Here is an 11,117-nt window from a genome sequence, read left to right on the forward strand (position 1 = left end):
TTTTCAAACTGCCAATGCCTCCACAAACGGGATGACAGAACGGAGAAGAGATATTTTGGGTTCCAAAGAACTAAAGAGATTGTGCTACTGTATTTCTTTAGTTCTTTTGAGCCCAAAACCTCTCCTCACCTTACTGTGTTTGTCTTTAATGGTGGTGACATTGACTTGTTTGCAGAGGACAGGTCAGTTGTCTGGCTCAGAAGTCTACATTCTGCAGTTGTCTGACCCTTCCTCATGATTAAACTCGGGCCTAGCCTTCTGCCAAGGGCACCACATAGTGCACACTGTGTGCTTCCTAGCACAGCCCCTCTGGAGATGAAGAATGTCCACTTTGCCTGTCACCACTCTTGTCATCTAAGCATTGAACATTTGGCTATAGAGGGAGGAGCCAGTGAGATCCATTCATTGGAACACACGTTTTTCTGTCTAGAATCAGTCATTTGACGAGTAGCTCTTCCAGAGTGTATAAATATCTTATTCTATGATTCTCATTCTCTAACAAACAAACAAAAAACCATTCTTTTACCATCCCTGATCGATCCCTGATGTGTGTCAATGACCATATTTGTGTTTGTACAGCGGAACTTTTCCAAATCAGTCAGTTTATTTGTACTGCTGGCATTGTGCTGTGGAAAAGACAATCCCCACCCCTTCCATTTCATTAAAAAGTTCTTTGGAGTTTTACTGTGAAGTTGTGTATTTTTTAATTCAGCTTTATAATCTATGATTCTCCTGCCTGATTTAGTAGGTATGGATATATATTGATAGAAACATTCCTGTTTGTCCTCTTCATTTTCATATCTTAAACTCTCCCACAGCTTTTAAGCTATATGTACCAATTGTAGTAGATTGCATTCAGTGTTTGTTTTCTCTCTGTTATTTCTGTGTGTGTGTGTGTGTGTGTGTGTGTGTGTGTGTGTGTGTGTGTAGTTTTTCTAGTATGTAGGAAGGGCTAAATAGCTAGTGTGTAGCACTGCACTAAAATATTTGTCATCTCAGTCCCTTAGTATGTTGTCACATAGTTTCAATGTGAAGTAGAAATTTTGAGTGATATCTCTCAACTTCAGCTTTTTACCAGTGTGACCATCAAGGACATTATTCTAGTTTTCTGTTTCCTTCTGTCTTTACCTGCCACTTCTGATAATTTTCTAACAGTATTTCAACCTAGTCCAATGTATACCCTTTACATACTATTTTTTCCTACCTTGTCCCCACCACCTCCCCATTTTGTGTTAACTTCAGAAAAAAGTAGGGTAGGGACAAGATCTGGAGGAGGAGCCCATGGGGGACTTTGGGGATCCCTACCTGCACAGGAGGCTGCCCCACCCCAGGAGCGTCAGTGGCCTCGTCGCAGAGGTCCCAGGCCCCAAGCAGGCTGCCCCAAACGCAGGGCACATGTACACCGGCTTAAATGTATAATTACATCTACTCAGTGGTGACCAGGTCTTCAAAAGTCAGACTTTCCTGGGTCACTTCTTGACATGTAGAGTTCATCCTTCAGGATTTCTAACGGTGGAAATGAGGGCTCCTTACCTTTCGCGTGTTATCTACTCATTTTCTCTTGCTTTGATACATGGACAGCTTGGCTGAATATGAAGGACGTGCCCACAATGACTCGCGTTGAGTTTTTAAAAAACATTGTCCTCCTCGGTATTTTGTTTGAGACGTGCAATGTAAACTGATTTTCTCTTCTAGTTGGAGCCAAGGAAGGTCTGGAGCTTCACAGGAATTGTTTCTTTAAAAATGTAATCTTTTACACTGGAATTTGACACAACATTGTAAGGTGATTGTAAATCAATAAAAAATGTTAAAAAAATGTAATCTTTTAGCCCTAATAGGATGGGTGTTAAGGTTGAACATGGCAGTCCTATTTCTTCCAGATATCTATGACTTTCTCTCTGACCCTTTCTCATTATCTTTGACACATTTTCTTTTTGTTCAATGCTTTCATTTTTGAATTCTATGTGCCCTATGATTGTAGAGAAATGAGATCCTTTATACATTTTCATTGAGCCTATTTTTCAGAGAATTCTCTTTTTCTTCAGTTTTTCCCTAATTACTGCCAATTCTCGTTTCCTCTATCGCGTCTAAGTTTGTGTTCTGGGTTCCCTTTCTTGTCTGTGTGAGTCTTAGTGTGTGTGTGTGTGTGTGTGTGTGTGTGTGTGTGTGTGTGTATCTGGATCTCAAATAGGTTCTGTTTAGAATACTTATTTCCGAAATAGATCCTGTTTTATATTTTTTCTAAGTTTTTGATTGATTTTGAGGGAAGTCTTTTCATGAGCTGAAATCTCTAACTCTATTTTTGTTTTTCTCTAATGTCACCTTAGAAGAAATGTCTGCTCTGTGATTTTCCTTTCCGTTAAAGTAGGATTGACCTGTGTGAGACATGGCAGTTCTAGGTGGGATCTGATGCATCTTTAAGCAGCTTAGTCAGTTTGTTTTGTCTAGATCTCTTTGTCTTGTGCAATTACTGTAGCAGATGTAAGCTTTTGAGGAAAGGCATGGTGTGTCTCCTGGTTCTGAGATTCTATTTTCTTCCAGTTGGACCTTGAATTTCTACTGGTTGCTTCATTCTTTCTCTTCACACCAAGCATGCAAAGGACATTACCTTCATCTAGGTCTCACCGTGGCCCCCACAATTGTGCCTCCTGAAGACTGTCACCCTCTGGTCCTCTGCACTGCCCAACCCCTTCCTGGCAACTCCCCAGTCGTCAGAGCTGTAGTCCACCAGGTCTCAGGCATGCTGTGAGTTTGTCCCCATGCTCATTTGTAGGTAATTTTTCCTGCGTTCCCTCCTTAGGATTCCCTCCCTGCTGTCCTCCCCTCTGTGTGTACTGTCTTGGCTGCTCCCTCTACTGCTGTGTAGCCCCAAGCCCTGGCTAAATACAAACCACCAGGAGTCCAGTGTTGTGTGGCCCCTGGTTCTTCACGGGAAGCGCTCTGCATGGTTTTGTTGACTCTAGCATAATCCCTAGCCCTCTGAAATCGGTGTTGAGAGATTCAGCTGCCATCATCCTGGTGGACTTGTAATCTCTAATCATTCAGTGTCACATGCAGAATATCAATAGGACACAAAAATAGACAGGACATCAAACAACAACAATAGCAGAAATAACAGAAAAATACAACATAAAAGAATTAGAAAGAACAGAACATCCCCATCCTTGTAAGCCATCTTCCACAATTATCAACTACTGGTGGACCTTGTATCACTACAATCCCACCTACTTACCTTTTCCTGTATTATTGAAGTAAATGTCAGACCTCACACTTCATCTGGAATTACACCACTGTGTTCCCCTCCGTGAGGACTCTTTCTGAAATTTGTATCATAGTATTACTGCTGTTGGTAAATGGACTCAAACTTTTGAATATCATAAAATAGACAGTGTTCAAAGCTCCCATGGTTGTTTTTAAGTTAGTTTCTTTTTGGGGGTTCCAAAAACAAATCCACAAACTATAATCAGTAGGATATGTTTTATGTCCCTTCATGTATGTTTTTCCTCAGGTCCTCCCTCCCTCCCTCCTTCTTTCCTTCTCTCTCTCTTGCTGCTCCTGCTCCCAGTGTGTTCCTTGATCTCTTGCCCTCCTGTGTTTGCAATTCATTTACTCAAGTTACAGCCTTGTTTTTCTCTAGTAGCCCACATCCTGAGTTTGGTCCCTGGGTATAAATCGGCATAACCTCCTGTCCTCCTTTATGGTGGCAGAATCCAGAGCAGCATTGTCCTAATACAAAGAAGGTAGAAGCCACACATGCAATTAAACTTTTTCTAGTAGCTACACTGAAAACCAAGAAGTACACCAGAATTCAGAAACAATCGTACACATAAGACACTTAAGTATCGATTGCTACATGTTAAAGGAACTGTAATTCTAAAGCATTAAAATTGTATTCAATAGGAAAATTTTTACCTATTCGGTTTTAAAATTTACATTTAAATGAATTCCAATTAAGCAGAATTAAAATCCATCTCCTCATTCCTGCCAGCCTCATTTAAATATCCAGTAGCCACATGCATCTACTGGCCACTGTTTTAGACCTGGCAGATGTAGAGACTTACCAGGTTCATGTTTGACATGTTGGCAAGAACACCTCAGAGGTGGTGCGTGCTCTCTGATCAGGAGGCACATCAACTCCTGTGTGATACTTCTAAGAGTATTAGAGGCCGTTTTATTTCAAGGCCTAGATCCATTAACTGATTGTTTGGAGCAAAATGGTGCTAATCCATCATCACGAGTTACTTACCTGGACACTTCTATAGCGATTAACTTCCCCGAAATCGTACAGATTGTATACTTAGTGGTACAGCCTGGAGCTTAATGAGCTAATTCCTCAACATTTGTGTGTGGTCATCAATTAGTTTCTTTGCTTTTTCTTTCTTGTTTTCCTGTGTTCATATGAAATCAAGGTTTCAATCACACTGAAGTGTTTCAATGCATTGCTATAGAGTGCTTCCTGATACTCCAACTGTCCTCTCTTTCAGCAGTGAACATGAATTTAGCCTGACCCCTACGTCCCTTTGCTAAGATCCTAACAGACTTTGAGACCTTTCCTGATATCACTAGGACAAGGTGTTTTTCATCTTGAATATTTACTACCGCTGACCTGGACTCAGTCCTTTCTTTAAGACTCTCTGGTGTCTTTATTTCCAACACAGTATTCACAGAGCAAACTGAAAATCCTAGAGATACTCATTGGAATTGGTTTATTTAGGCCTTTCCAGTGGACAGAGCTAGGAAATACGTATTCATCGTGTGTGGGTTCATGTATTCACCTACAGTCACCAACATGACAATTCAAGTTCAGAACTACAGGCTTTATATTGAAACTTCTTTGTCTGAAACAAAGCATTTTCACTTTTAATGACTCTTTGAGTAGTAGAAAAACAATATCCTAGAAAGCCTCATTACATTTCCGCACATTATATGAACACACGATAAAAGATATAGCAAAAATTCTGCTAACACCACAATGGAGGAAAGCAGTTTCTGGTTTGACTGCCATCGGGTGCACATATTGTGTTTTAGTCTCTTGGCCTCGTTCTTCTCCACACTGCAGGTCAACAAGGGGTGCACAGGGGCATTTTCAAAGGCTAGAGGTGACATTCACGAATTTACTGGGGGTAGGAAGGGAGAAATTGTGAGTTTGAGATTGCAAATAGTAACTACTATACATACAATAAACAAATAAGTTACAGGGAACTATATGCAATAATGAAAAAGAATACGGAGACGAATATACCTATTTGTTTGTATGACTGAATCATTAGGCTGTACACCAGAAATGTGGTCTCCAACTCAAGTGTAATCAAACAAAGTATATTGAAGTATGGTCTAGCCTTCACTGAAAGATCTGCAAGTGTCTCAAATCCCTGGAGGGAAGTGGACCAGGGAAGCCTGATCTCTACAGACTCTCAAACCCATAGCCTGTTCTCTTCTTTCTGGCTGGGCTTGGGATGAAAGGACAATATTTTAGGAGTGAATTTTTAAATTTTAGCCTAACTGCAGTTTATCGTATCCATTGAAGACATAGGACTAAGAAATTCTGAATAAAAGCGGAGTAAGCCGGAAAAAAATTAAGTAAAATCTGGAATAAAATAGGGCATCTGAATAAAACCCAGGACTTCCAATTCAGGTCTGCAACCATGAAACCGAAAACTGAGACCCAGGCTTCCTCCTGGCGGATCAGCGACAGCACAGCCCCTCACACCTACCATTTACTCACAGAGACTGACGAGGCCCTGGTTACAGGACGTGAGGTGTGAAGCCCCTGGCGATGCAGGTTTCCGTTGGGGGGACGGTGGGCGCGGCCTCTGCCCTTTAACCCTGAGACCCAGGGTGACCCGACGAGGGGGTGGCCCTGGCTGAGTCTCCGCGCCCTTAGCGGCCGGGCCGGGGCTTCCGATGTCCGGCTCCGGGCACAGTCGGCCTGGTCCAGCGGGGACGCCCCGGGCTGGGTTCCCCCACCTGCCCGCTGCCTGGACCCCACCTCCCAGAGAAGCCCGTTTCTGGGACCCAAGCTCCTGAGCCGGAGGCGGCAAAACGCGGGGAACGCGGGGAACGCGGCGGCGGGAGCCAAGGGACTGTGGCTGCGGGAGCCCATTGGCCACACAGCTTCGTTTCTGGGACCGAGACCGTCGGGGACCGAGAGCAGCACAAAGTGGGAGGCGGGAGCGGGACAGCACGTCCACTCCGCGCGTATCTGAGGCGCGAGTTCGCTTGCCGGCAGCTACGGAGGTGGGGCTGCGAATAAAAGACGGCTGGGCGCGGTCTAAAGGGAAAGCTGCAAGGAGACTCGAACTCGGATCACCCGGATTCAGAGTCCAGAGTGCTCACCATTACACCACGGAAACGCAGGCCAGCCCGCCGCTCCCCTGGAGAGCCAGGCGGCCATCAGCCCCGCGGGAGCCGAACCCGCCTCCTGCCCGGCGCTCGCTTCCTCCGCGACGCCAGGAGGCGCCTCACTCGCTTTCCGTCGGCGCGATCCCGCAGGTTTCTACCTCGTGGATGAGACGACGTCCGCTCGGGGATGATCCACAGGCAGGGCTTTTAAACCTTGCCCGAAATCCACCTGCTGTGCCGGGATTACCTCAGGTTTCTGCTCTGAGGTAAAATTCCCGCCAGGAAAGAAAAGATGCAAAAAGCGTTCCTTACCTTTTGTGTTCAGCTGTCCTTTTCCCCCCGCCCTGGGAGCTCTGCGACCCTCAGAGCAGCCCTCGGGTCTCCCTGGGATTGCCCCGCCGTTGGACCGGAGGTGGAAACGGTAGAAGCCCGGCCGGCTTCCATCGGGGGCCTCATTCCTCGGCTGGGAGTCGTGTTCGGAGCCTAAAGACCCCTAGGCGGAGCCCCGCCAGAGCCTGGCCTCGTCTGCCCCGTGGGGGATGGTCGGGGGTAAGGAGGTGACAGCGTTTCTTCTGGCCTCTTTCCCCTCTCCCTTCTTTCTCCTCTTCGCTTTCCGGGTCCCTCCTTCCTGGCCTCTCGCGTCCCCGAGACTACAGGCGACGCTCGGTCTCGGGTGGGGAGCTCCGTGTACTGCTCGACTGGCTTCTACACGTTTCCATGCTCCTGACGTTTCAGGGCTTCAGCAGCCAGTGTGAGAGCTTCCAAGAGCGGCCCCTTTGGAAAGCCTTTCCCAGCCTCCCTTTGTGGGGAGGGTGCAACGCGCCATGTGAGCGCAGGGAAGGTGGTACATGGGGGACGTCTGCCCGAGAGGCGGGGTCGTCAGCTGAGGGGGCTCCAGGGTGGCGGGGACCTGGCGGCCAAGGCCATGGGGTCCCGCGATGGGGCGTCGTGTGCCGCTTCCTGGTGTCAGGCCCCGAGCGTGCCCCCGTGAAGAGCCAGCCCGTGTGCCCAGAGCCAGCGGGTCTGAATGGGCTTCCAGCCGAGGAGGGAGGGGTTGGGGAGCACGTTCGCTCCGCGTGGCAACAGCGTAAGATTTTATAATCCTGCTCTGAGCACAACAGGAGCCTACGACTGCTAATTGGAAGACCTGTGCTTCAAGCCCAGCACGGAACGTTCTAGTCTTACTTCCACTCATTCTCCTGCTTCTCAGAGTCCCAATTTACCAAGCCTCCCTCCTGAGCTGCTTTTATGCTTCAGGCAGCGACCTGTAGCTCTCAGTTCTTGTCCTCACTAGCTTTGCTCTGTGGGCGCAGGGCGTGCAGCTGTGGAAGCTCAGTCGTCCTGGGTATTGACGGAGCTCGGCCCAGCGCGATGGATTCTCGCCATCGGGGTCTCACCAGATGCCTCTGGTCTCTCTGCACCTTCTGGAGCAACCAACCACACCTTGACCTACCTGATGGGACCTGTGGATTCCACAGGACCTGCCATGCTGATGGAGGCTGAAGAAAGGGCGTGGATATCAACTTCTCAGACTCCAGGTTGGTGCATCTCCACAGTCAGTCATAACCAGCCATCACAGGGTGCCACCAACACTTTGATTTCAGGGTGTTGTGTGCTTACCGTTTTAAAACATTTAACAACATTGCTTTTTTATTTTTTTAATTTTTAAATTAAAGTGTACTCAGTTTACAGCGTTGTGTCAATTTCTGGTGTACAGCGTACTTTTTCAGTTATATATATATATATATTACTGTTTCGATTCATTTTGCATTACCACAAGATATTGAATGTAGTTCTCTGTGCTGTAGAGAAGAAGAAGGTTGCTGCTTATCTACTTCATATGTTGTAGTGAGCATCCTCACATCTTCAATTCCCAATGAACCCCTTCTCATCCCCTTTCCCCCACTGGTGACCATAAGTTGGTTTTCTATGTCTGTGAATCTGTTTCTGACTTATAAATAAGTCCTTTTGTGGTTTTGTTTTGTTTTTTTAGATTCCACATGTAAGTGATAGCATATGGTATTTTTTTTTTCTGTTTCTAGCTTACTTCACTTTAAATGACAGTGTCCTGGTCCATTTGTGTTGCTCCAAATGACATTATTTTATTCTTCCTTACGGCTGAGTCGTATTCCATTGCATATACACACCACGACTTCTTTATCCAGTCATCTGTCAATGAACATTTAGTTTTCTCCAATGACACTGCTTTTTACACAGGTTTAGGTGTACACATACATGAAGCAGATATTACAGAGTCCTCTCGTATGCTCTGTTCTCCCTCACACAATTTCTTCTATTATTAATATCTTGCAGTCGTTTGCGACAAGGGCAGATGGATACCATGATCAAAGTGGAAGGCAGTTTTCCCAAAGTGAGGCTTATGCACTGCACCTCTAATGTGCTGACACTTACCATTTCCCCGAAACTGGCAATCGTGAATACACAAATTGTAGTATCGGGGAACTGTGTTTGAACTCTTTACTGCCATTTATGGTGAATAAGAGACCATTTATTCTATTTAATAGTTGGGGTAAAGTCTTGGAAGGCACTTCTGGGACACATTTTCCCCAGAGGGCAAAGCTTCCTGCTCCCCTTCTAGGTTGCTTTGGGGAAAAAATGCTGCATTTCCTTCAGGTGACAGACTGTGAATTAACAACCTTCCAGGTGAATGAAGATTAAGGTCTTAATCCGCAAAATAGGAACACTTTATTTCAGACTAGTTCCACTCCCCATTTTCTGTTGGAAAGAGAGAGTTGGTCATCTTACTCCTTTACTGCAGAAACACCACTTGAGATCTTGAACTCAGGGAGACCTATGTGGACAGGTGACTGCCTCTCCCAGCCCAGGGAAAACAGATGTTCCTGATAGTTTACCTAGTTTTCCACAGTTTAATTTTTGTCTTTTATATCGGTCATGCGATACCCCCAACTCACAAGCAGTAGTATCTAGCACCTTGTCCAGTGCGTAGCAAGTCAGGCAACGGAACATTTTCTACCAGCTAGGGGAGGAAGATCTTGTGAGTGGAGTACTTTCCAGGGTCTCTATTGGAACGACACAGTAAGTTTCTGGAAAGAGAGTCTGGGAATCTTTGCCCATCCTTCAGTGACTGGTTTCTAGCCCAGGGACTTGAAATGTATAGTGTCTCTTCCTGGCACCCTCAGAAACATAAGTCAGCCTTGGACCAGTGTTTCCCTAGAGACACCCCATGAAACTGCGCATGTTCACTTTGGCCTATTTGTAGTCATGATCATCCTTCCTTGAGGGACCTTTTGGCGATTACAAGTAACCAAGGCTGACATGCTGTTAAAAAGGCTTTTCTGCTCACAGAGAAATGGTTTTTAGCACAGCCCTCAAAGGAACATCCCCTCGGTCTTTGGGCAGGGGCCTGTGGTACTTCTGCATCCCCTAATAAAGACTCAGACAGTTCTGTCCTTGGAACTGGTAGGGTGCTTTTAAAATGCAAGCTCTAACAGTTTCCCTTAGTTTCACCCTGGTTGTGGCTGTGTTCTTTATCGTGTAAAGGCCACTTCAGAATTCTGAGAGACATTTTCCAGCTTGGAGTTTTAAAAGGGTGCCATGTGAATACAGAGTAAGGGAAGTTGGATTTACTTTCCTGAGAGAAAGAACAAAAGAAAATGACGACAACACACTGGGTGAGATACAGGAAACAAGCATTTTCAAGAGAATGAGCGTGAGGCAACAAAGGTTAGTGAGTGATCCCTGAGAAATGGAAAACAAACAAGTGAGCCCTGCAATTGCTCCAGTTTGCCACCTGGAGAGAGTTTCCAGGCAAGGTGAGAGAGGAGACGGACAAGAAGCCCCATGGATTTCACTGAGTGGAGGACAGTGAGCTGAGAGTCTTGGTTCCTTCTCATCATCTCCCTTTCCCCACGTTGAGCCTTTTGGAGTTTGGTGTTCTCACCTGCTGATAACCCACAGTGTCCTGGGAAGAGTCAGGTTTAAGCCCTCTTCAGAAAGGAATGTGCCGCTCAATGTGAATCTCCCCAGTAGAATTAACACCATGCTTTACCCGCAGGGACTCCATAAATGCTGATAAATGATTAGGTACATAAATGGACGCCTCAACTGAGGTGACACTACGGGCCAAACTGATTTCTTCTTATGTTGGAAATAAACAATCTCCAAGAAAGACTATTAAACTCAGACAAGATTATTCTAAGACCTGAGTAATCTGGCAAAAGAAGGCTACCTTATAATTTTGTCCAGGCACAGACAAACCAAGGTCACTGTGCAACCGATAAAATCCCAAACTTCCTCTTCTCTTAAGGCAATGTTTTTCACATCTGTACTTCAGTCATAGACCTGCCTGTGCTGAGTCACAGTATTCAATATGGAACAAACCCTCCTTCCTCCCATCCTCCTTCGTATCTTCCAGCCAAAGCCCAAGTCTGATACGAGACTCCTTCTGATACCCTTTTCCTTAGATCATATTGTCTCTAACTGGCTACAAAGAACTAAAAACCCATATTGTTTAATGAGAAGTGTGTTCCTAGAGTTTGGCTTAAGTGAATTCACACGAGCTTTCCAGAAATGAGCATCTGCAAAGGGAGCCTCAGAAAGAAAGGTTATGTTGTGTGTCAGATAGCTAGGCTTAGAACTCCAGAACTTGCTGTTATCCTTAAGAAAAAAAAAAAACAAAGATCCTTTCTATCAAACCCTTTAATAAGTGACCTTAGGAGGTCAGACAGGATTGTCCCATGTGTTATTGAAGAGAGAGATTGAGGATAAGGTTCAGGGAGAAGGTTATTAAGGGA

At 45.6% G+C, this 11,117-nt stretch overlaps 1 long non-coding RNA gene across 2 annotated transcripts; it reads left to right on the forward strand.

Moving 5' to 3' along the window:
- The first annotated feature begins 6,422 nt into the window (after positions 1 to 6,422).
- Positions 6,423 to 8,031, forward strand: LOC140698506 (uncharacterized). Of its 2 annotated transcripts, none has more exons than XR_012076314.1 (2): positions 6,423 to 6,608; positions 7,656 to 8,031. It is a non-coding gene; the product is annotated as an uncharacterized lncRNA (long non-coding RNA). The 2 variants fall into 2 exon arrangements; XR_012076313.1 differs by lacking the exon at positions 6,423 to 6,608 and adding an exon at positions 6,818 to 6,891.
- Positions 8,032 to 11,117: the final 3,086 nt, after the last annotated feature.

The sequence above is a fragment of the Vicugna pacos genome, chromosome 9 (genome assembly GCF_048564905.1).
Source record: "Vicugna pacos chromosome 9, VicPac4, whole genome shotgun sequence".
In the NCBI taxonomy this organism is placed as follows: Eukaryota; Metazoa; Chordata; class Mammalia; order Artiodactyla; family Camelidae; genus Vicugna; species Vicugna pacos.